This window comes from Meriones unguiculatus, chromosome 14 (genome assembly GCF_030254825.1).
Source record: "Meriones unguiculatus strain TT.TT164.6M chromosome 14, Bangor_MerUng_6.1, whole genome shotgun sequence".
Lineage (NCBI taxonomy): Eukaryota > Metazoa > Chordata > Mammalia > Rodentia > Muridae > Meriones > Meriones unguiculatus.
In genome coordinates, this window is record NC_083361.1 from 72,476,928 (window position 1) to 72,500,034 (window position 23,107).

The window sequence follows — 23,107 nt, forward strand, 5'->3', positions numbered from 1 at the left end:
GGGCTGAGGAACACAAACATTCAATACAGAGCATCCTGCACCTAGAAAAGACACAGAATGTTAATCACTGACATCTAAACACCAGAGACAAATCACAACTATTCCAGTGATAAAAAAACAACAACAAAAACTCCAGCAGAGCAGAGGAAGAGGCAGGGTGGGTGGTGGGGCCCAGCAGTAAAATGCTGCTTTGCAAGTTTACAAATTTGTTCCTCAGCACCAAAGACAATATGACCATGCTGCTCGTAAGCCCTTTTCCTTAAAACTTGCTGAGAGGCCTAAAGCAGCAGTTTCTGTACTAGTAAAATCTCACAACACAGTAGAAAGGAGAGTGGTAAATCATGTACCTGCTTTGTCTCACAGAGGAGGGAGAGGCAAGAATTGGAGCTGGGCTAACAAAAATTGGGAAACATTCCGCTTCCTCTGCTAGACTGGATCCCAGCTTTTACCAGGTAGCAGTGGTCTAGGACAGAACATCTACTGGTCCCTCTGCTGCTTCTTTCTAGGCCTTGCTTTACAGCAATGCTATGCCTTCTTTCAGACAGGCTCTGTAACAGACTGATCTGACCTGTAAACATCTACCGCACACATTATCAGATCTTACAGAACACTCAATAGTAAAACTTTCTCACTCCTATCCCAATCCCTGCCTTTGCTTTCTATCCTGGGTAGTAAAGGTAGGTTAAATCCTCTATCTCTGCCATACCTCTATATCAGCTTTCATATTTGTCTCTAAGATCTAAATCTAATGGTCACTTCCTTGAATGTAGCAGGCAGATGATGCTGTCATAAAAGAATCAGAATAACATACACTATGAATAAAACTAGGACAATTCAAACCTAAGATTTAAGCTAATTTAAACCTGAAAGACCAGATCTAAGAAACACTGGTGTGTTTCTTAAACAAACACACACACAGACAGACAGGATCAAGTTCTCTCAGGGAGCTGGAGAGTTCACAGTGCATCATGCAGAACGCTATATGGAGGACCTACCTACTGGTTGGGCTTCCAGCTAGAAACAAGCCCTTCCTGTCTTTTTTTCTAAAGACTACAGAGAAAAAAAAAACCCATTGAGGAACGTCTTAAAACTCACACACGCAAACATATCTGCTTCCTGTCTCAAGAAAACACTTCTGTAGCTAAGTATCTGAGACATTTAGGGTTCTTCTGTGGCCTGTCCCAACAGCCAAAATTCTACACAAACTAATGATTTTTTTAATTTAAAATAAGGAATTTGAGTGAAGGAATCAACTTTCCAGTAGTCCTTTTGCTGAAATACTCTGTAATAGGGAAAAACCAAAAACAAATCACCAAACATGCTATAATGTATCTCCTTCACAAGTGAAATGTTGCTGTATCATGTTTTACTTATATATTTATATTTTAGGAAGGAAATACTTTTATCAAAATAAAATTGAGTACTTATAGCTATAACAATTTATTTTTACAAATTTACAATTTAAATAAAAACAAAGTTTAAAGCTCAGGAGAAAGCCAGGACTTTCCTAATAAGTGTTTAACTTTCTAAAAGAAAAGATCCTCACTTCTAAATGAGAATATTGTTTTATTTTAATATTAACCTCCCTCTTAAAACAGGGTGTTTTGCCAATATGGATGGGAGAAATCTCACATGTCCCCACCTCTAGTTGAAAAGCTACAGGTCACTAAGCATTGATGAAAAAGAGAGAATCCATCTGCTCCAGGGACAAACCCCTTGATAGAGGATTCAGTCCCAAGCAGTCAGTCCAAAACATATATATATGATCAACATTAACTCAACAGGATCTATTTCTAAATTTACATGAGAATAACAATAATGATTAAAGAATAAGAGTCCATGAGTTTGAGAAAAGGGCAGAGAAGTTGGAGAAAGGAGAGGGAGAAGGAACTATGTAAATACAGTACTCATACACAAAATTCTCAAACAATAACTTTTAAGAAAAGAAACTAAGATTGTTGCTTAGCACATGTATTTGAACAGATTCAAAATATACTTTCTAATAGGTTATTTCATTTTGTATATGAAACAGACTGAATCTTAAATTCTAATATTTTACAATTATGTTTGAATCTTTAATACATTATTTTATATTTTTTAAATGTTTAAATGTGACTTATGTACAGAACACTGCAAATGTTTAAAAGCAACTCACAGGAAAACATCAGCAACTGCTAGTTTTTAAAAAGACTAGCCCTTCACGTTCAAAAATTATGCTCAACTCTATCAGAGTTATAAGTATATTAGTACTGCCCAGATACACGCATACTCCAGGTTAATCACCTTCCTGAACACTCACTAGGGAAAATATACAGTCTTGAAGGAAATAAACTGCAAGACCAATACGTGTGGACAATAAGTCTGTCCCTAAATCTTAACCAGTTAGAACACCATGTAAATGTTAAATTCTACCACTCAACCAACAGCAACAACAAAAGGTAGTAACAGAGCTCTTAAAAGCTTCCAGTAATCACTAACCCTTCCCAATCAGTCCCTCTGGTCACTCATCCTGACTGACAATTATCTCACAAATGCTATGTGCAGGTAGTAGGATAAATGTATGTGGAGAAAACTAAATACAGAATCACAGACATTTCTCAAAAAGAAAGCAGAGGTTAATAGGCTGTATTCTACTCCACGAAATTCAACCCATTATACTTTGTGCCCGCCTTGTTCATCACTCCAAGGCATTTCTAGTTTCTAGCCTACGTGTTTAAAAACATGTGTTTTAACACAGACATTAGAGGGTTTGTGTGATAGGGTAATACTTGATTTACATTTTTCCATTTTATACATCAGTACACCAAATACACTCACTCTCACAAAACTGAAGTTACCAACATCTTTCCCACCATTAATTTTTGTAGGGTCAGTGACAAAATGATGTAACAGTATAGTATACAGTAACCTGGCCAAAATTACCTCCTTTCTTTCTTCTCTATCATTAAATAACCAGCAAAAAGTTAAACTATGACAGTCTAAATGTAGTACAGTAGATGACAAATACTTTGTTGGCAAGATTTTCTGATCTATGCTATATTCTCCTCAAAAATTTATATCATAAAACAGTACCCAAAGGTTATTTAAGAAAAAGAAGTCAACAGAAATTACAAGTGTGGACAAGAGAGTCTCCTTCCCACCCCATTACAATGCACGCATGTGCGTTTTCACTATTTTTAATGCTAAAAAAATCATTACCACCTTTACCTATTTTAAAGTTTCCTTTAACTGGAAGAAAAAGTAGAAACACATTAACTATGAAACTATTTAACAGTCAATCAGACTGATCTGCACTGACCTGACCTCTATACTGAATTGCCATAACTTTGATAACTCAAGTTCCTGGAGTGGGAAGGCCTTACAGGTCTAACTCTCACCTCAAGACCAGGCTTTTCTCCTCTGATTCACTTGTGGTTTGATAAACCACAAAATGAACTGCTAGGTATTGAGCTTTTTATGTTAGCCAGGACCCAATTTCCACTTCTTTAGCACAGGTCTCAGTAACAGCTCTTTATTGGTCTTAAACCTGAAATCCACTAGACTCCAGCATTGGCCTCAATCTAAGAAAGTCAAAGTCCCCAAGGCCTACTTTTAAATTGGCTAGAACCAAAGATTAAAGAGATGGCTTAGTGGGTGAAACCCGTGTTACAGAGCTGCAAGCGGTAGTGTATATACATCCCAGTACTCCTATGGAAGCTCATGGGCCAGCTCGCTTCAAGTCTAGAGTGGCAGGGACAAGAGACCGCTTTAAGAAGGTAGACAAGATCCAACTCCCAACATTTTCAAGAGATAAAATTTAAAACATTGGAAATTTTCTGAAATAATCACTGAATATCTTTTGCTATGTAACCTTGAGATGGGTGTCTCAAAGCTCAGAATAAAAAGCATCAGAGATGCAAATCCCTTACCTATTCTATTCTTAAAGAGTTGGTTTCTGAAAACCTTTCAAAGCTAGCACTAGTTCTCCAGGATTCCTCCCCACCACCCCACCACCCCCCAAGACAGGGTATCTCTGTGTAAGAGAGCCCTGGTTGTTCTGGACTCAATTTGCAGACCAGGCTGGCTTTAATTGCACAGAGATCTGCCTGCCTCTGCTAGGATTAAAGGAGGGCGCCACTACACCCGGTGTTTTGGGGGATTCTTGAGACTCTTCATGAATCATAAAGGCAAAGGTAATGTTTAACACAGAACACAGTAAGTACAAATTTACAGTGGAAATGAAAAAGGTCTTAAATTACTGTGAAGGTGGTAACTACAAAATATTTCAGTCCACTAACAGGCGAAAGTGCACACTTCTAAAAGATACCCTTCAGCCTTGTTGAGAGGACAACATAATTTGTCTCCATTTTAGGACTAGGCCTACCTTTAAAAGAAAAGTCATCAGTCCCAGAAACTAGGCTATAGATCACCAATTCCAGGAACAAGACCATAAAATCCTCTACCCAAAACAGCCTGAACATAACCACAGAATGGGAAAATATCTTATCCCAGGATGGGGCATCTGTGCTAGGCAGCCTTATCTCACCTGCAGTTAAATATTCATGGCATAAGAATGCAGCCCACTGACCACCTGAACACAAGCCAATGAGAAATCCTGTGCAACTTTCCTGGCAACCACCAATGAGGTTTTAGATTACCTAACCCTTGGTAAAATTCCCCCAGTTTCCTATAAAAAGGCCTGCGTTAAAAAGACCTGCGTGCCATTGTCTAGGGTTGCCATTTTGTAAAATGGTTTGACCAATGCATGCAGTTTTTCACAAAATGAAACACTCTTGCCAATTGCATTTGTGAGTGGTAGTCTCTGGGCAGTGATTTCAGGCTTAACATTGCCTTACTTTGAGAAGCATTCATATACTACCAGAGAGGTGGTTCACTGAGTAAAAGCACATGATGCACAAGCCTGCAGATGTAAATCTGGTGAATAGGGAGAACTGTTTATCCTCTAAGGATTCTCCTCTGCCACACAAACACAGTACTCAGGCTCTTATGCCCGTCATACACAAAATAACGAATGAAATATAATACAAGCATACTAGTTTAGATGCTGTGTAAGAAGACTGACTGATGTTTGCTGAATACTGGCTCACACTGTCAAGGAGACTGGGCTGAGGCAGGAAGGCTGCCAAAAGTTTGTGGCCAGCTTGGGCTAAACAGTGAGATTGTCTTAAAACAAAATCAGAATGCAAGAAGAGTGGAAGGAGCCCACATTTAGTGATTTGGGAAAACTCCAACTTCTCGTTGTTGTTTTTTAATATGTCTCACCAAGTAGTACAGGGTGGCTTTGAACTACTAAACCACCTGCCTCTGGTGTGCTGAGATCGGCATGCAATCACTATACCCAGCTGATGACAGCTTTTAGACCTTGTCTCTTTTTTGAGTTTTGAGTTATTGCATTCCTAAAAGAATTCTGTAAAAGGGGGTTAGGGGACATTGTAAACTTTAGAGAAATAGTAGTTGCAATTTTGGTATTAATAATGCTTTTGATTAGGTAGACATAACAAAGTAGCTGGCCATGTAGCTCAAATGGTAAAGTGTCTTACCAGCACACATGAAGACCTTGAGCTTGACCCTAAGCACAACATAAATTGGGCATAGTATCACATACCCCTGAAACTCCAGTACTCAGGAGGGAGGACACACAGTTCAAGGTCATTCTTGGGCCAGAGAGCAAGTTTGAGGGCACCCATCTAAGACTCTACCTTAAAAAAAATGTGGTTATTAACTAACCATAAATTGTTGGTTAAGACTAAGCACTATATCACTGTCTTACTATTTAGAAGAATAACTAAATCTCTGTGATAATACTCAAATTAACAATACTCAATTTTTAGGGGAAATTAGGTAAAAATTAATGGAGGTGGAGGTTAAAGCATGTATGAAAAAGTTATCAAGATGGTCTGTCTTGAACTAATGTAGTAGTACTTACTCTCCTGATAGGGGGATGATGGTCCATTTCATATGCTTCATTCTGAACTACTGAACAAATGCAGTATTAAATAAAAGGGGCACAGGGACTTCCAATTTCAATATTGTAGAAGAAAACATTGCTAGGCTAAACCAGCCTGGCAGCCTGACTTTGATCCCCAGAAACACCCCCCCCAAAAAAAAATAGCTGGAAGGATAGAATCAATTCCACAAAGTTAGCTGTCCTCTGACATTCACATACATGCCACACAAAACATTAGCGCAAGCTCTATCTTCAAATGACTAGGTAAAACAAAGAAAACTGAAGCTAAATTGAAGCTCATGATGAACAGAAAGGTGCCTATAATAGTGTGAGCCATTTCCACAGACAGCCAGAAGTTGTCAAAATAATAAATAAAGAAATAAGATTTTTTTTCCCTTTTGAATGTGTGTGTATCTATGTGCATGCATAGGTATTTGGGTATGAATACACATGTGTGAATTTGTGCATATACATGGAGGCCAGAGGCAGACGCTGAGTTCTTCATTTGATCCTTTTCCTTCTTAGTATTAAGGCAGAATCCAGGGCTTGCCCATTTGGGTAGTCTGACTACTCAGCTTACCTGAGGGGTTCCATCTTTGTCTCTAGAGCACTGGAGCTACAGGTAGCCTGCTGCACCCTGTAATTTTATGTGGTACTTGGGCATCAGAATTCTGGTACTCCTGCTTGGGAAGGAAGTGCTTTTTTTCCTCTCCAATCCACAAAAGTAGAAATTTGTATAGAGAAAACCTAGGCCTCTTCTCTGCTCACAATACTTTCCTCCCGTGAAAGGACTTAAAGAACAAGTAAAAGTTAAGTTTTTTGGGCAAAATATAAGGAGCAAAGAAAAATGGATTTCTCAAAAACTGTTACAGACTACAATAGAGACGGTGTCCTGCAAACAGCACCACTGTAAAAGGAGCTGCCCAGGGGAAGTTAGGTAATGGTTTTGGTGGGAATACAAAAGAACCCTCTCTGAGAGCCTCCTCTGTACACATAGCATGAAGTTGACTCCTAGAGGTCTTCTCAAAATCACTGAAGTCTGAGGAATCACAATTTTCAGTATGTCATGTATAAGTCTTGGTCCATATTTAGTTCACTGCACTTATGAAAATGTATTGTGTATCCCAACCAGCAAAGCCAGTACTCTCTGGCTTCATTCCAGTTTTGGTACTAAATCTAAGGTTAAGTGGAAAAGCTGTGATACACAGGAAAACTCTTGGGGAAAACTCCTAGATTCATTCACTCTCTGTGCCCCAATCATTTCCAGAGGGTGAGAACCTGACTGATTCATATAAGAATACTGTGCATGCTTTTCTCTCACACTGGGAGAGGAGCCCCCAAGAGTCTGCTACACTAAGAGGGCTGCCAGAGGCTCAGGTGCTCCATGGGCACTTCACTCTCCCAGCTCTTTTCTTGGCTGGTATAATGTATCAGAATTTCACAGAAAGTTACAAAAGGCCTATGTTCAGATTATTTCAAGACATTCACACATTGAAGGAATGAGAATTTTTATCTTAAGCAATCATTTCTTTTCTTGCTCTTTTTCTCTTTCTGAATTTTAAAATCAACTTCTATGAAGTCCATCAGAAGGGTGGCTTGCCCAGTCAGAAAACAGGTCAAGTAAAAAAATACATGTCTCAGGTAGGGCTTCTACTGCTGTGATAAACATCGTGACCAAAAAGCAAGCTGGGGAGGAAAAGGTTTGTTTGGCTTACACTGAAGACAGCTGGGGTAGGAACTCAAACAGGGCAGGAACCTGGAGATAGGAGCTGATGGAGGGGTGCTGCTTACTGGTTTGTTCCTCATGGCTTGCTCAGCCTGCCTTCTTATAGCACCCAGCCAGGGGTAGCATTGCCTGAAGACCCAAAATGAGTGGGGTCCTCACACATCAATCATTATTAAGAAAATGTCCTACAGGATTGCCTTACAGCCTGAACTTATATAAGGAGGCATTTTTCTCAGCTGAGACTCCCTCTAGGTGACTCAGGCGTTAAACTGACATAACTAGCCAGCTCATGATGAAATAACTAGATTTCTTGAGATCATGATTTTTGAAAAATTTTCAGTTCCACTGGAAAAGTGCATTAGTAGCACAGTACTTCCTCAGCAAGTATAAGTCCCTGGATTCCATCCATAAAAATCCAAGAAAAAGTGGAATAAAAATGCTGAGCTGGGGGTTGGAGAGATGGCTCAACACTGTCGTCTGTTCCAGAAGACCTGTGTTCAATTCCCAGCGACTCTACGGTGGCTCACAACCATCTATACCCTCTAATGACCTCTTTTGGCATGCGGGTGTACAGGCAGATAGAGTGCTCATATACATCAAATAAATAAATAAATGAGATTTTTTTTTAAATGCTGAGCTGTGTGTGACAGGTTAACATGGTATAGGTATACACATCTTAGCTACTTTTTATTTGACTGGAACATTATTTAATAATAGCTCATCCCTTTTGCTGTTTACGGTCCTAACAAAGAGCAGGCAGTGTGCAAAGCATTTACTTGCAGTACAAGGTTATCTTTCCTCTTTTTAATCAATCCACATTATCCTTTCTCTCAGCATTAACATGCAAAGGTTCTGGCCAGTATGAAATACTTACTCTTCCTACCATTATTCATATTTTAAGAACTACCGTAAGTCTGGATCAAATGACCACACAATAGTGAACTGGATTATCATTCTCTCTATACTGACAAGCACTCTAAATTATTTAGTGCTCTCTCTGAAAAAGTTAAGGTACTGAAAATGCAAAATAGCTTCTAATCTGTCAACTAACTAGTCATTGTAAATGATTTGTTTGTAGTCTGAGAAGATTTCTACACTATCAGGAGCAAACGTTCAAACTCAGGAATGCAATCAGCTGCTAATACTAATGGTTGTACTGAGGATGTAATTAAATATGTATTAAAATTAGAATATTTCTTATTAAGGAGAAGAATGAATCAAGGATGTTAAGGACAAATCAGTAACCTTAAGTGCTTTTTTTAATCTAAAATATTTCACTTGATTTCTACAGTAACACTGCATTTATTTTTTTTTAAAAAAGACTGTTTTATCTAAATGAGATACTTTATTTAAAAAACTGACAACAAAACCAAATGGACAAAAAGATCCTGGTAACCTATTTTCTTTTAAGGGACGTTTGTTTATTCTAAGAAAACAATTCCTGTTGTTCATGGCTTGGTGCTTCATCACATGCATGCCAGTCATTAAGCACCTGCAATGCCTTCTTTCCCTCAACCCATGAAACAGGGTCTACACTGCCAGCTGAGCCTTGAACTCCTGAACTCAAGTAAATCTCCCTGTTTTACTTTACAAGTCACTGGACCTAGAGAACCATTATCATGACTCACTGATGAAATACTTTTCCACAGTATTTTCTCTGGTGACTTCTGCCTGGCAAACGGAGTCAGAGCTTTGATGAGAACACCTTCTAAATCAAAACCTACTGAACTGTGACCTAACTTCAAAGAACACTTTAATGAAAATCCCAAAACTTTTGGTGGGTTTGAGGTAGGGCAGCAAGAGAGGGGAGATTATGGAAATATGGGATAGATAGAAAAGTAGTCACTCCAGAGACTGTGTGAAGTCTATTGTCGCTGAGACTCAAGATCCAGCATAAATAACAAATCTGTTGTGAAGACATTCATTTTACATGGAGATATTTTCAAATAATGTTAAAACAGTAATAAAGGAACCAGGCTTAAAGCCTTAGAATTTAGAGTCTCAGGTGTGGTCTTACTCCTTTCTTGGATATTTTCTGAGACTCTCAACAAGGACTATTAACTTTTGTTTATAGTGAAGTTAGCCAAAATTCTAGCATCCCTGTGATCTACAGTGTCACCTTATTTACTATAATCCTGTCTTTTACCTCAGGAATTTTCCTGTATCTTATTTACATTTTTTAAAAGTATTACATTTATTTGATGTGTGGACTCACACATTTCACAGTATTCTTATGGAAGTCAGCTCACTTTCTACCATGTGGGTCCTGGGAAACAAACCCATCATTAGCCTTTATGGGAAGTCCCTTCACTATCTGGCCCCTCATTTACATTTCTCAGCAACCCTTTGAAGATCATAGCTCTGAAACTCACAAAGTCACATGTATGATTACTGTGACTACAACAAAGCACAGCTCTACCTTGAGAAGCTTATACACATACTTGGGTGTGCCTTATGCTTTCCAAGTGCCTCTCTTTCTCTGCACTTAAAACCACATTAAAACAAAACAAAACAACAAACAAAACACAAAACCATCTTTTTTAATAAACTCCATGTCAGCTTCAGATTATTCCACCTTGAAATTCCTTACTGCAGTCAAGAATTCAGCTTTCCCTGATTGGAGGTGTACGAAAAGAACTCAGAATTGATGGCATCTGATGGGGATATGGGAGAGGAAGGACTCAGTTCTATTGCAGTGTCAGGCCAATGAGAGTTTGACCATGCTCCAGTGAGTATATAGATAACACAAATTAGACGTCTTTTTTTTTCTATTTTTTTAACCGTATTTTTATTTTTTAACTCTTGGGAGGGGGTCAAAAAGGTGGGGGAATGGACAGGAAGGAGTGGGAAGTGAGTGTGATTAGGGTACATGATGTGAAATTCCCAGAGAATCAATAAAAATATTATGTTGAAAAACAACAAAACAAAACAAACAAAAAAACACAGACTGTTATACACATCAGGAAGTTGTTACCACCTCTGCCACCACTGACAAGTCTAGCAAAGGAACATTTTAATTTTGGGTGCTGCTCCAGAAATATGGCCTTATATTTTATGAATGCCAAAAAATAGAATTTCTAAATGTTCCAAAAATTTTTTAAGTAAAAAGAAAATAATTAAGACTGTACTGCCTAGAATTACAAAGATGGTTCAGAGGTTAAGAGCACATATTGTTCTTGCAGAGGGACTAAATTCAATTCTCAGCACCCACATAGCAGATCCAGGGGTCCAATGCCCTCTTCTGACCTTGACACCAGGTATGCCGATGCTAAACAGATATATGTACAAGCAAAACAGTAACACATATAAACAAATAAACAACCAAACAACAAAAAACTATGCTACCCAAAGGAATACAGCTCCTAGAGGGAAAAAAATCGCAATACCCCATTACCTGCTACTTGTCATTTTATGCTCCCAAGCTCCAATTTCAGTATTCTAACTAGAAGCAGGGAACAAACACCTCTCCAATACAACTCTACTTAAGACCTTTCTTCTGGTTCTTTTGGGGGAGGTAGAGGTAGGGGTGGGGGCTGAGAGAGGGTCTCTCACTACTTAACACCAACATAAGAATTACAGGTGTGTCTCCATGTCTGGCTGGCTGGGTTCTCTCTGCAGAACTGTCTACTGGAAATTTACTTAGGTAGCTTACTGCCTCTGTGAGTAAAAAAGACAATAGGGTAGAACAGACTGTAGAAGCTGCCAGCAAGCTCATAGCAGGACAAGATGAGAACAGAAGAGGACTTTCATGATAAATGCTTTGAATTGTTCCCTCTAATCTTCACAATGTCCTTTGGAGGTAGAAACTTCATAGTTGAGAAATTAGAGAAATGATAGAGCTGACTCATATCACACAGCTAGCAAGTCACTGTAGTAGTCTGTTTTCTGTCCCTGCAACAAAATACACACATACTTTACAAAGAGGTTACTTAGCTTGTTTTGATTCTGAAAGGCCAAGATTGGGTGACCCCAGAGGTTTGACCTCTAGTGAGGGCCTCATGGCAGATGGCACAGCAATTGGCAGGAGCCATGCGGAAGAAATCACATATCAAGACAGGAAGCCAGATTATGAAGCCATGGTTGCTCCTTTATAACTACCATTCTCAGAGGAATTCCACTCCCATGGACCAATTCACTCCCGACCTAATTATGACCTCAGTGACCCAATTACTTTGTACAAACCCCTCACTTCTAAAGAATCTAACACTTGGTATTGGTACTCTTAAGCTTCTCTCATTTGGACGTTTGTAGGACTCAAGGAATAGTCCACCCACAGCAGGGGTAAAGCAATGATCTGAACACAGACATTCCATTTAAAAGACCAATCAATTACAGGGTAAGACACAGATTCTGATACATGAGTCACGGTCACTAATTATTCATTTCAAGAAGTATTTCCCTGAAGATCAAGTATTAACCATACCTGGGTTGAGGGTAGATACACACACACACACACACACACACACACACACACACAGAGTGTATGTACACACAAGCACATGGTTATAATTCCTGTTCTACCAGTTAGCAGATTCGCAACATAAGAACAGCTTCAGAGTTGTATAATTTAAATAAGGAATAGCCACTATTATTACAAAACTAAGAAAGTTAGCAAACCACAATACAATATGAAAAACAAGAAAAGACTGAACAAACTAACCCACATTAACCTAACCAAAGAAGGGAAGCTGCAGGACACAGAGACTACTTGCTATGTCACAGGAGATTATTTTATGATCGATATTGCCTGGTTAGTATTTTAAATCAAAATAGACATTCTGGACTTAAAAAAAGCACAATGCTATGATTCAACCAAGTGTGAGAGAGCCACTGTGACCTGCTATTCCTAAGGTATAAATTCCTACAGGCTGGATTCTAGATGGGCAGAAGAATAATAAAACACAGGTCAAGCACTTACACACACATCAAGGTCTAGAGTTCAAACTATCCCAAAGGAGACACGGTAGAAAGAAAGAGCTCAGGCAGTTACAGGGACGGCTAGTCTCTGTCACAGCCATGGGAAGCTACACAAATGGCATATTAACTCTAAGAAAAAATATAGGAGCCTAAATTTCAATTCAATATTCATTTGAATGTGAAATATGAGGAGACAAAGGTAAGCACTGCATGGTCCCACTGTGCTGCTCTTTAGCACAAAGGCAAATATATTGAATATATTGAACCATCTTGTATGACAAGTGAAGAAAAGAAGTTGTAAAATCTGAGTATCCTTCTATCAGAAATATATGAAAGGTCCACTCATACCAAGCAGAACTATGTAAAGGTGATTAAGGCAGAAAATAGGGTATTTGGAAAAAAAATGCATGTAATTCATTGACCAAAACCTCTCTTTCTCTTCTTTCTTTTTTCTCTCTCTCTCACACATATGACTGTTTGACACATGAAGATACAAAGATGAAAAATCCCAAGATCATGGTGGGCCTCTTACAAAATCCTTCAGATGTTAGGAAATAAAGGAATCTAAACTCATGCTATCAAATACAGTATCAATGAGCCCCAAGGAGTTTCCAAACCTTTTAATTTCACTTAATTTTAATTAATTTAAATTTAAAAAGCTACCATTATCTACTGTGTTAAAAAGCAATGGCCTATTGTACATATAAAGAGAATTTCCTTACCCAGGAGAAATATGATTTTCTATCATGAAAAGAATGAGGAGGAAGGTACAGGTATTTGTGAACTAGGAAGGTAGAAACAGAAAGCTGAGGAAATCCCATGATAATCTGGATGGTAACTATGAACTGAGAGATATTACAGACGTCAAAGCAACAACAGCTTAAACTACCAACACAATAGGATGGGAAAAGGCTATGACCTAAAAGGACACACAAGGCCGAATGCAGTGTAAATTATAAAGCTCACAGTGAAACCTTCATACTTTAATCACTTCATACACTTATATATTTTGGTCAGAACTTCTCTCTGGTTCAAATTTTGCTCTCCTATTTAGATCCTTTTTTATTCCCTCCTACTTTCAGATCCATGGCAAAAAAAAGTTATAAAAGATACTGTTGGTATATTGACAAAGCTGAACAGAGATACAAGATTAGGTAATACTATTCACAAACATCAACTCATGAATTTTGATAGCTTAATCTCAATAAAAGAATACTCTGTTCTAAGGAAGCAAAAAGTACTTGGGGTACATGTCTCCAGCTTGCTGAGAACCGATTCCCATGTGCACACACACAGAGTATGACAGAGCAAGCCAAACTGGAACGGAGGACAGAACATAAGGCAGAGTAGGGCTCCACACAACTTCTGCATAAAGTCTGAAATAAAATCAAAACAGAAAGTTTTATCTTGAGTAAAATATTTAAAAATTACACAAATATGATAGCTGTGTCAAAAATCATAAATGTATGTATTTTCCTATGGTAGATGAGGTTTAGAAGCACAGTAGATGGCAGAAGTGGTCACAGGCCTTACAAACCAAGAGTCCTGGAAGAAATGAGTCTCAAGAAGGAACCAGAAACTAAAGGAAAAGATGAGGCAAGACATTTTGAGTCTCAGTAAAACGAGAACTGGAAAGACAGGAGACTACATCCAGCTAGAAGTAGGGTATTAGCATTTGCTATGAACTTTATTAATAGGAAGTGTGAATTAGCATCACAGTGAGGTATCTGCTCTATATCCACTAGGATGATTAAAATTTTAAATCTGATCATACCAAGTGCTGATGAGGGGAAACAATTTTAATGAATTACTAATGCAAGCGAAAGAAAAACAGTTTAATAATTTCTTACTTCCTATCATATGACCAAGCAATTCCACTTGTGAAAACAAAGACCAAGCCACACACATCAAGATTTAGTACAGGTAGGTAAGGGAGAAGACTTTGTGGTTAATAGCCCTTGCTGGTTACAATTAAATGCTTGAAGTGGACCTGATCCAGGTAGGGTTCCCAGCGGACACACAGGGGCTCACAACCTTGTGCAGCTCCAGTTCTAGGGAGTCTGATGCCCTCTTCTGACATCCTCATACAACAGGCACATGCCATACATGCATGCAGGTAGAACACTCACACATTAAATTAAGTTAAATTTAAAAAAAGAGATGGAGGGACTGGCTGCTCATGTGGCTAATGGAAGGGAATTTCCCCAGCAGGTTCAAAACCCTGTGGTTAGATTCACAGCTCTGCAAAAACAGAACAAATGTGTCTGATTCATATAGACAAATGAAGGAGTTAAAATCACTGAACCTAGCCTCCTGATCCTGTTTTTACCACTTCTCTACAAAGAAGCTCTCACAGCTCCATACTCACACCATCTCTTATCCAAGTACACTGGGTGCCTCTTCCCTGCGTCAAGAATTGCTTGAATAAGGGCAAGCTACAGGAGCAGCTTAATATAGATGGCATCTGCTAACCAACAAGACTTTAGATGGAATAAGCTAAAACAGCTATTTTTTTTTCCTAACAATCTTTTTTTTTTTTTTTTTTTTGTCTGTTTAGGGTCATTCCTTTTCAGGTAAAGTAGAACTTTCAATTTATAATTAAGTGTAAAAAAGGAGGAGGGTCCCTCCTACCGGGGAGTGGCAAATAGAACAAATCATCTCAAGGCATGCTGGATTTCCCTTTTTCTAATTTCCTGATCATCTTGTCTTAAAAGCCGTCCTCTGCTGAGATGCTGCAGCAGTAACTTAAAACCACAGTTTGACTTACAGAATGGGAAATGTTCATATCCTCCAAAGTCACCAAACAACATGCACTTCCTTTGGAAATCTTAGCAATTTGCAAATTCACATGAGCAGGTAAGTAGTGTGACAACCCATGATCTCTGTAAACTACTTAGTCAAATCTGCTGAGTACTGTGCACTGTGGGACAGCCTGCAGTCCAGTCACTCAGAGGAAAACAAGGCAGGAGAATTACATTTTCCTTTTAAATAATATTCTGAGCATAATTTTCCTAATATATTTTTTATAAAATCCTGTAACTACTGAATATATACTATAAGCTTCAAGAAACTGGCTAAAGATTCTGCATTTTACTTACCTACATAAAATTATTTCCAATTACATACTATATTATATAATATCAAAATCTATCACAACATAAATCCTGTCATATTGTTGAACATATGTTGTTATTTTGCATCTTTCACTATTAAAAACTAGCTAAACATTATTTTGGACAGTAAACATACTACCTTAAAATTTTGGAGAGCAGTATGATAGTTTCATAAAAACCTTAAGGGGTTAAACAAAAGCAAAACCCCTTTGGCTTTCATAATGGACAACCTATAAGTAATTATTTCAACTACCTTTATTTCCAATGATGTTTGAGAACCATTCCCTTTAAAAGAAATAAGTACTAGCCACTTACCTTTTCTTCAAAACTAAGATGGAAAAGCTAGTTTTCCTTGTTCCTCAATGATGGACCTTTTACCATATATATGTTTGTGTGTGTGTGTGTGTGTGTTTGTGTATTGTAGAGTAGATGACAGAGGACAGTAAAAGGAAAATAAATAATTGAAAAGTATTTAAATCAATGACTTTGTATCTGTTTGGATTTTGCCTCCATTCTTTTTAGTGATAATGTGTGTGGTAATGTCTAATTTGATACAGAAGAACTGGTAGGAAGCATCATCTACATCGCAGTATATTACACAGCAAGGTTGTTTGCCTTGTGCTCTTAAGCAGACACTTCACACATCTGGAGGCATATGACAGACCTTTATACAGGCTGGGTCTATCAGCATCAGAAGTGGTCATTAGCATTTCCACATCTCAGATAAAGGACTTTCACACTCTCCCTAATTTTCCTCTAACACAGCTTGGTCTGAAGCTTTCATTAAATGTAAGGAATTCAACAGTTTAAAATTCCACATATGGAAAACTACCTTTACACTTTTCCTATGTCTCTTTTTTCTTCTTCTTATATCATGTTCCTCCAAAACATGTCCGAAATGCTGTTTTGAAAATGTTTGTTTTCTTTAAGGCATTTGTAGGCTTGAAAAGTTTTGAGCCTTTTGTAAAGGGAAGAGCTGTAAATAGATGGTTAAAAGATAAAGTGGAGTAGTGTGAAGGGAGAACAACAACGACAACAAAAGGACAGACAGGTACACACAGTCTAGAAAGGCATACTTAGCAAGGCATGGTGTCTCACATCTGCAACCAAGCACTCAGGAGGCCAAGGGAGGATGGCTGCTGCAAGGTCAGATACCCTGGGCTACACTGAGACTCCATGTCAAAAAAACAAGAGAACATAGCTTAAGTGATGGGAAAGGATTTTGGTTCCACCCAATTGAGCTATCTACTCACTAAGGCAACTTTGGACAGATTAGCCAACCTTTCTAAATGTCCCATGGCTTTTAACATTATTTAGAGACTACCAGAGAGAATGTTTAACCCAGAATTAGCCGGCATTATTACTATTGCTAGGTAGTCACAGAAAGAAGGAATCCTAGCTAGACAAGATATCAACAGTGCATTCTACCTACTAAAAAATGATATGGAGGCCAGCAAGCTGACTATTCTAATTTATTTAAGCAAAAATCAGTGTGGCTAGTGCTAAGGAGATTAAGACAAAGAAGTAGGTGGGCAGATCCTCATGATAACAACAGGTTTACAGTTAAAATTTTGTAATTAACTGAGGTAAAAGAAATTATGAGAATGACATCCAGGTTCTATCTAACATAGGTGGTACATCTGGTGAGCTGGGTGACAAAGTGTGCATGCACGCTCACACACACTAAAACACATGCCTAGGTTTAAGATTCCAATGGTCCTAGAACCAACAACAGAAAGAACAGGGGGCTGGAATGAATAAAGTACTAAGAATCCTATTGTAGCTCCCTTACTTACTTGATGGTTACAAAAAGACATTTACAAAGGACACAGAAGTTCACAAACAGGAGCACAAATAGTATCATTAAACTCATGGGAAGTTTTTCAAAGCTGTCAAGAGTACTAAATGTTTCTGAGAAGATAAGTATGGGACAAAAATCCACAAGGGGAAGAGATCCAGGTGCCTGTAAAGAGCAGAAGGGAAATGTACAGAGAGGAACAGATGGATCTGCTCTCATCTACCAAAACACCACTAACCACAAATCTGCTTCAAGTGAACTCCATTCACATCCAAATGAAGACAACCACATTCTTCAAGCAGATTCAGATATCAGTTCACAAGTAAGCACATCCTATGTTACCAACAAGAAACTTACCTCCTAGAACAGTTAGAAACCATACAGGAAAGGCATTTCACAACTCTAAAATCTACACAGAACTAAGAACCCTCGTAAATAACAAGTGTCTAAGTTGCCTCAAGTTTTATCAACTTACTGCCCGTTAAAATTTTTCCTTTTATCATTGAGGAAAAAAATTATTACATCCCTGCGAACTCTCAAACAGTGGAGATTTTGACTGTATTTCTAATCTTTTTCTTCCACCCTAAGAGAATAAAACACAACTATTGCTTTCCAGATCTTTCCCCAACATCTAGGCCAATGTTTCTCTTCTCTCTGTAGTCATTGAATTTTACTCTTCTCCTGAAGCCACTGAACTAAGAGGGCAGGCAGCCTCTACTTGTCAACCATACAGAGACCAACAAAGCAGAGATGCAGGAGTGAAACCATTCAGGAGAATCATTTCTCAAAGTTTTAGTGCTCTCCAGAGCACGTGAACAGGTAAATCCTTACCTTTGTAATGATTAAAATGTAATCAACAAGCAGTGCTTAAGTGGTTGCTACTAAAATTATTATGTATATAATTATGTTCATCTCTCCTTGGTATGGTATGGCTAAATATTTAAGAAAATCGAACATTTTCTCTAGCTCAGAGTAAGAGAAATATATATGATAGAAATACAAAAAAATTTAAAATTTTTCTTCTATTCCAAACATGAAGAAATAAAAACTTCTGGGGGGGAAAGTCTTTATCAACCATAAAAAAGTTAACATTAAGCCCCACCACCATCACCAGCACACCTCTAGAAACAAGCAGCAAGACAAACATTCGACTAGCAGCTGCGAAAATAATGATACTAAGTCATCAGTGAATTAAAAGAAAAATGTACAGAAAATAAGTTCATTTACAATAAAAATAAGATGAACTAATAATGGAATAGCCCATACTCATCATTATCCCTATTGTTAGGAATTTTGAATTTTGTCTTAAAACAACTTTCGAATTTATTCTGCAATATTAGTCTACCAGCTCCTAACTCAGTTACAGCCTATCACACCTAAAGACCAGCTTCTGACAGCATGGATCAGCACTCTTTGAAAACAAAGCCTTCCCTTAGCACAGACGCATCTAGAGGCACTGTGTGTGTACAGTGGTATCCTTTTTACCCTTCTCTGAAAATCTGTAAATACTGAAAACTTTTGATATATTATTTTAAACCTGGAACTATATAGATTTTGCCTTTTCCATGTACTTTTAAACTCTCCAAATACAGATACACAGTGACAAAGGCTATTTACTTGTAACAAGTTCAGAAACAGCTAACAATTGCTCTCCTCAAGACCGCCTCTAAAAATGTTCCTGATATATTTTCTTAAAAGAAAATGCTTTTTGGTATAAGCTCACAGAAGCAGTACATACTCAGGAGAGCTGCCACCAACAAAGCCAGTGTAAAATATTAAGCCCTGAACATGCTGAGAGCAATATTCATAATAAATATAACAGCCAACAGAGTATACAATTGCTCACTAAAGTGGGTAAAAACGTTCCCAATTTCTTTTAGCTAATTTTAATATCCAGAAAATGGATTTAGATTCATCTATATCTTGAAAAGTGGAGTTCAAAACAGGCTACTTATTCATACGAAAACTAACCAACAACTCAGAGCTCCAAAGGCACAATGTAAAGAAAATTCAGGGGCTACTCGCAGGGAATTCTGAAGAAATCCTGTGGGCAGCAACAGAAAAAAAGCAAAATCTTTCTGGAAAGCAATTTGGCCAGTGAGTGTTGACATCCTTTTTTCTATGTAAGCCTACCCCAGAGGAAACTTTTTCCTAAATAAATTAGTATTTTTGCAAAAAGTAAACTATTGTAGTATGTACAGACTTATAATCATTGCAGTATCATTTAAAATAATGAAAAATTGAGAACAATCTAGATGAAAGACTAGATTAACAACACAGCAACTCTAGAGGACTACACAGCTATCAGAACTAAAACAGTTTTAACATGTCCATTACACAGTTATTCATACTTACTGTAAAATGCAAAAATAAAATCTACAGAAGTAGAGGGAAAATGAGGCCATTTATTGTATTGTGAGCACACATGTGACTTCCTGATTGTACTACAGTATTGTTTAAGCAATAGACATAGGAGAAAAGCATTGATTTTAAACGCTTCGAGTGATCTGGAACAAACAGCATAGCAAACACAAACATACTGGCTGGGAGGGCTGGGCTGGCACCTGTGCTGATTATTAAAAGAAACTTTTTATAACTTGATTCCTGAGAGCAAAGGGCACACAAGAAAAGAAAAAAAGAATACTGAGGCATACTTTCAATTATTTAGGTAAAAAATGTTAATAGATCCACAAATACTTTTTCCAGTTTTGGTAATCTACTTATACCTATTAAAACAAAAATTAAAAAAAAAAAAACCAAACATTTGTTTCCTGTTTGAAAGGGACGTTAACCATATCGTCCTCCTTCCCAAAAAATGAACTGTGAAGAAATCAGTTCTATTTTGTTACAAGTAGTATCTACGAACAACCTCTGTACAGACAAAGCTAAAATTGTGAGATACTAAAGATGTCAACATATTGCTAAATTTAAAATATAATGGAGTTAAAGAGGGAGTGGTACACTAAGTAAAAAAAAAAAAAAAAAGAATCAGTTGGTATTTCAATTTTTAAAAAATAACCAATTCCTTATTCTTTTAGCAAGTTAACAGTTTAGATTTAAGGAAAATGACATCAAATAGACCTCCATAAGATGTCATTTATAAAAACTGACAAATGACTGTTTCAACATCTGAATCAAGAGAAATGCCTGTTAATGAAGATGATCATGAATCAGAGGTTTTTAATGGCACTCACATTCTAAAGTAAAAATAATAATAAAGTCAAGTTTGATTCGCTGAGCACCTATTTCCTGTTCAAACAGCCCTTTTGTTCTGCTTCCCTGCTTAATTTTAATGTTCAGTTTGCATCAGAAAATAGAAACAATGACAAAGCCGAGTACACACAAAAGCATAAAGGAGCAAAAGTATAAAATATAAGATCATGAAAAGATTAGAACAAAAATCCTACCAACAAAACCTCCACAATTTTCTGTTTGCTTCACCTCAGATTAACTTCACTTGAAGCTGTACTCCAAAGCAACCAAACCTGAATACCAAGCTCCACCTACCGCAATTCTAGTGGCCGGAGAGTCAAATCTCCTCCCTGTTAGTGAGGCTGATAACTGTGATTGGATGCGACTAATATCCATTATTTTAAAGAACTTTTCCTCCCTAGCAGGTTAGGTTAAACACACTAAACCCCTGGATAAGCTGGTTTCTTAAAGAAACAGGCTGTAATGTTTCCGTTTTCCCATCATAAGCGATTTGCTTTCTTTTGTCTGGGTTAAAGTACAATGAAAATTCACAGAAGCAACTTTCATTTACTTGGGGATACGCTATGTAAGATACATGCTTTTAACATAAATACCGTGGCATTTTTACAGAACCACGAATGTAAAGTTATGCTTTAAACAGATTTTCTCTTTTGAGAGAGCCCACATTTTGCCTGAAAAATTTTAAACATCCACACAAAATCCATTATAAATTTTACTTAAAAAAACACTTGTGTGTTCTCTAAGCCTCAGTGAGAGGGCCATTACCATAAGAAAAAAGAAGCAGCATTAAAACAACAAACCCTAAAATTCTGAAGATTCATTTCTAAGCTAAATCCTAAATGCTAAAGAATCACTTCTAAGCTGTCAAATTCACTGACATAGTCTCGGGTATCACAACACACTGAAGTTCTCAGTGCACCAAAAGGCTACTATTTCCAGTTAAAACTGATTATTCACTGCAAAAGGAGATCTAAAGACACAAGGCAATTTGTCTAATAGCACGTTCAGGAACAAATTTAATCTGTTTATTTCACAGTACTAAGGATCTAATCCAGAACCTCGACCATACTAGACAAGCACCCTGCCAAGAAAGTAGAAAGTTTAGGGATGTTTATATCATCCTCCCCCCCCCCCCACTGTTCTTTTTACTTATTTTGTTTGTTTGTTTGAATCAGAATCCTTACTATATAGCTCAGACTAGCCCAGAACTCACTTGTCTTCTAAGCAGGAGGTTATCTCAGACTCCCAAGTGCTGAGAAGGAAGGAAATGAAAAGCGAATTCCCTTTAAACTGTCCAAGAAGCTGCGCATAATGCATTTTTGCTAGACTCTTAAGAGACACACACTGTAGAGGACTCTAACTTTTAAAGGAAAAAGACCTGCTGTCACTTATACATTTTAGTGACATTTATACATTTATAAAATGTAGCTACGTTTGCTACATTTTATGCTTTACTTAGAATTGCTTATATTTTAGTAACTTAACCCAAACTTTACTGACATTTTAAGCATAACCCGATTGAATGGCTAGCATTTAAGATGTTTAATAAAATACATTTTTCTCTTTACCAATACTTTAACTAAAGCTGAAAAAAAAATAATATGAAATTAAGGAAAATTAGAGGGTGGGGTCTTCTGATTTTTTGTTTGTTTTATGAGACAATGTGAAGCTGTCCTTCAACTCCTCTTACCTCTCTCCTGAGTTCCAGGACTGCAAGTAAGAGGCACCACGCCTGCTACTACAGTGGGTTCTTACAATGTTTTCAATAAGCTTATGTATTAAAGAATTTTAAATTTAAATCTACAGTTTTCAAAGTTCAAACTCTTTCAACATTTTTTTAATCAGAGAAAATTTGTATGTTAGAACAGAAAGCCAACAAAATTGTTTTGAATACAAAGAGAAGTCTTTGTAACAAGCTGAAAATTCACATAATTGCAACTAGACATGAATATGGAGCAATACCCTGTTTAAAGCCCAAACAGCTGCATATTCTATTATGCTCTTTAAGTGGACAAACTGAAAGAGCCAATTCACAGAGGCCTAGTCCCATGAGCCTTTGCAACAACTCATTGCTTTGAATGCCCTGCACTTCATGAGTCAAGTTCAGGTTTTCTTATCCTTCCAAAACAACACTGGAAGAGAAGTACAGGAACAGTCAGTAAAAAGAATATATCTAATTTACAGTGCAGACTTGCAGAAGACAGCATGTAGATGAGCAGAATTTTTTAGATAAAGGCTAGAGAAATAAAATGTTAAAAAGCAGCAAGCAGGATCAGATTGGTAAGATCAAGTGCATGACCCCAAGACTAACCACCATAGTTTGATCTGGATCCCATCCCCAGGACCCACGTGGTGGTAGGAAGGAACTGACTCCTGCAAATAGTCCTCTGCCT

General features: G+C 37.5%; 1 protein-coding gene across 6 annotated transcripts in view; it reads right to left on the bottom strand.

Annotated features, from left to right (window-relative positions):
* Positions 1–23,107, bottom strand: part of Zfand6 (zinc finger AN1-type containing 6) — a 68,022-nt gene that overhangs the window by 36,385 nt on the left and 8,530 nt on the right. Inside the window, exon 1 of one of the 6 annotated variants that reach the window (XM_021660444.2) lies at positions 20,909–21,010. The exons of 4 other annotated variants lie outside the window; for them this stretch is intronic. The gene's annotated coding sequence lies outside the window, so the exon portion shown is untranslated. Of the gene's footprint in view, positions 1–20,908; positions 21,011–23,107 lie in introns of those variants that run through there. One more of the 6 variants, XM_021660443.2, reaches the window with a different exon arrangement.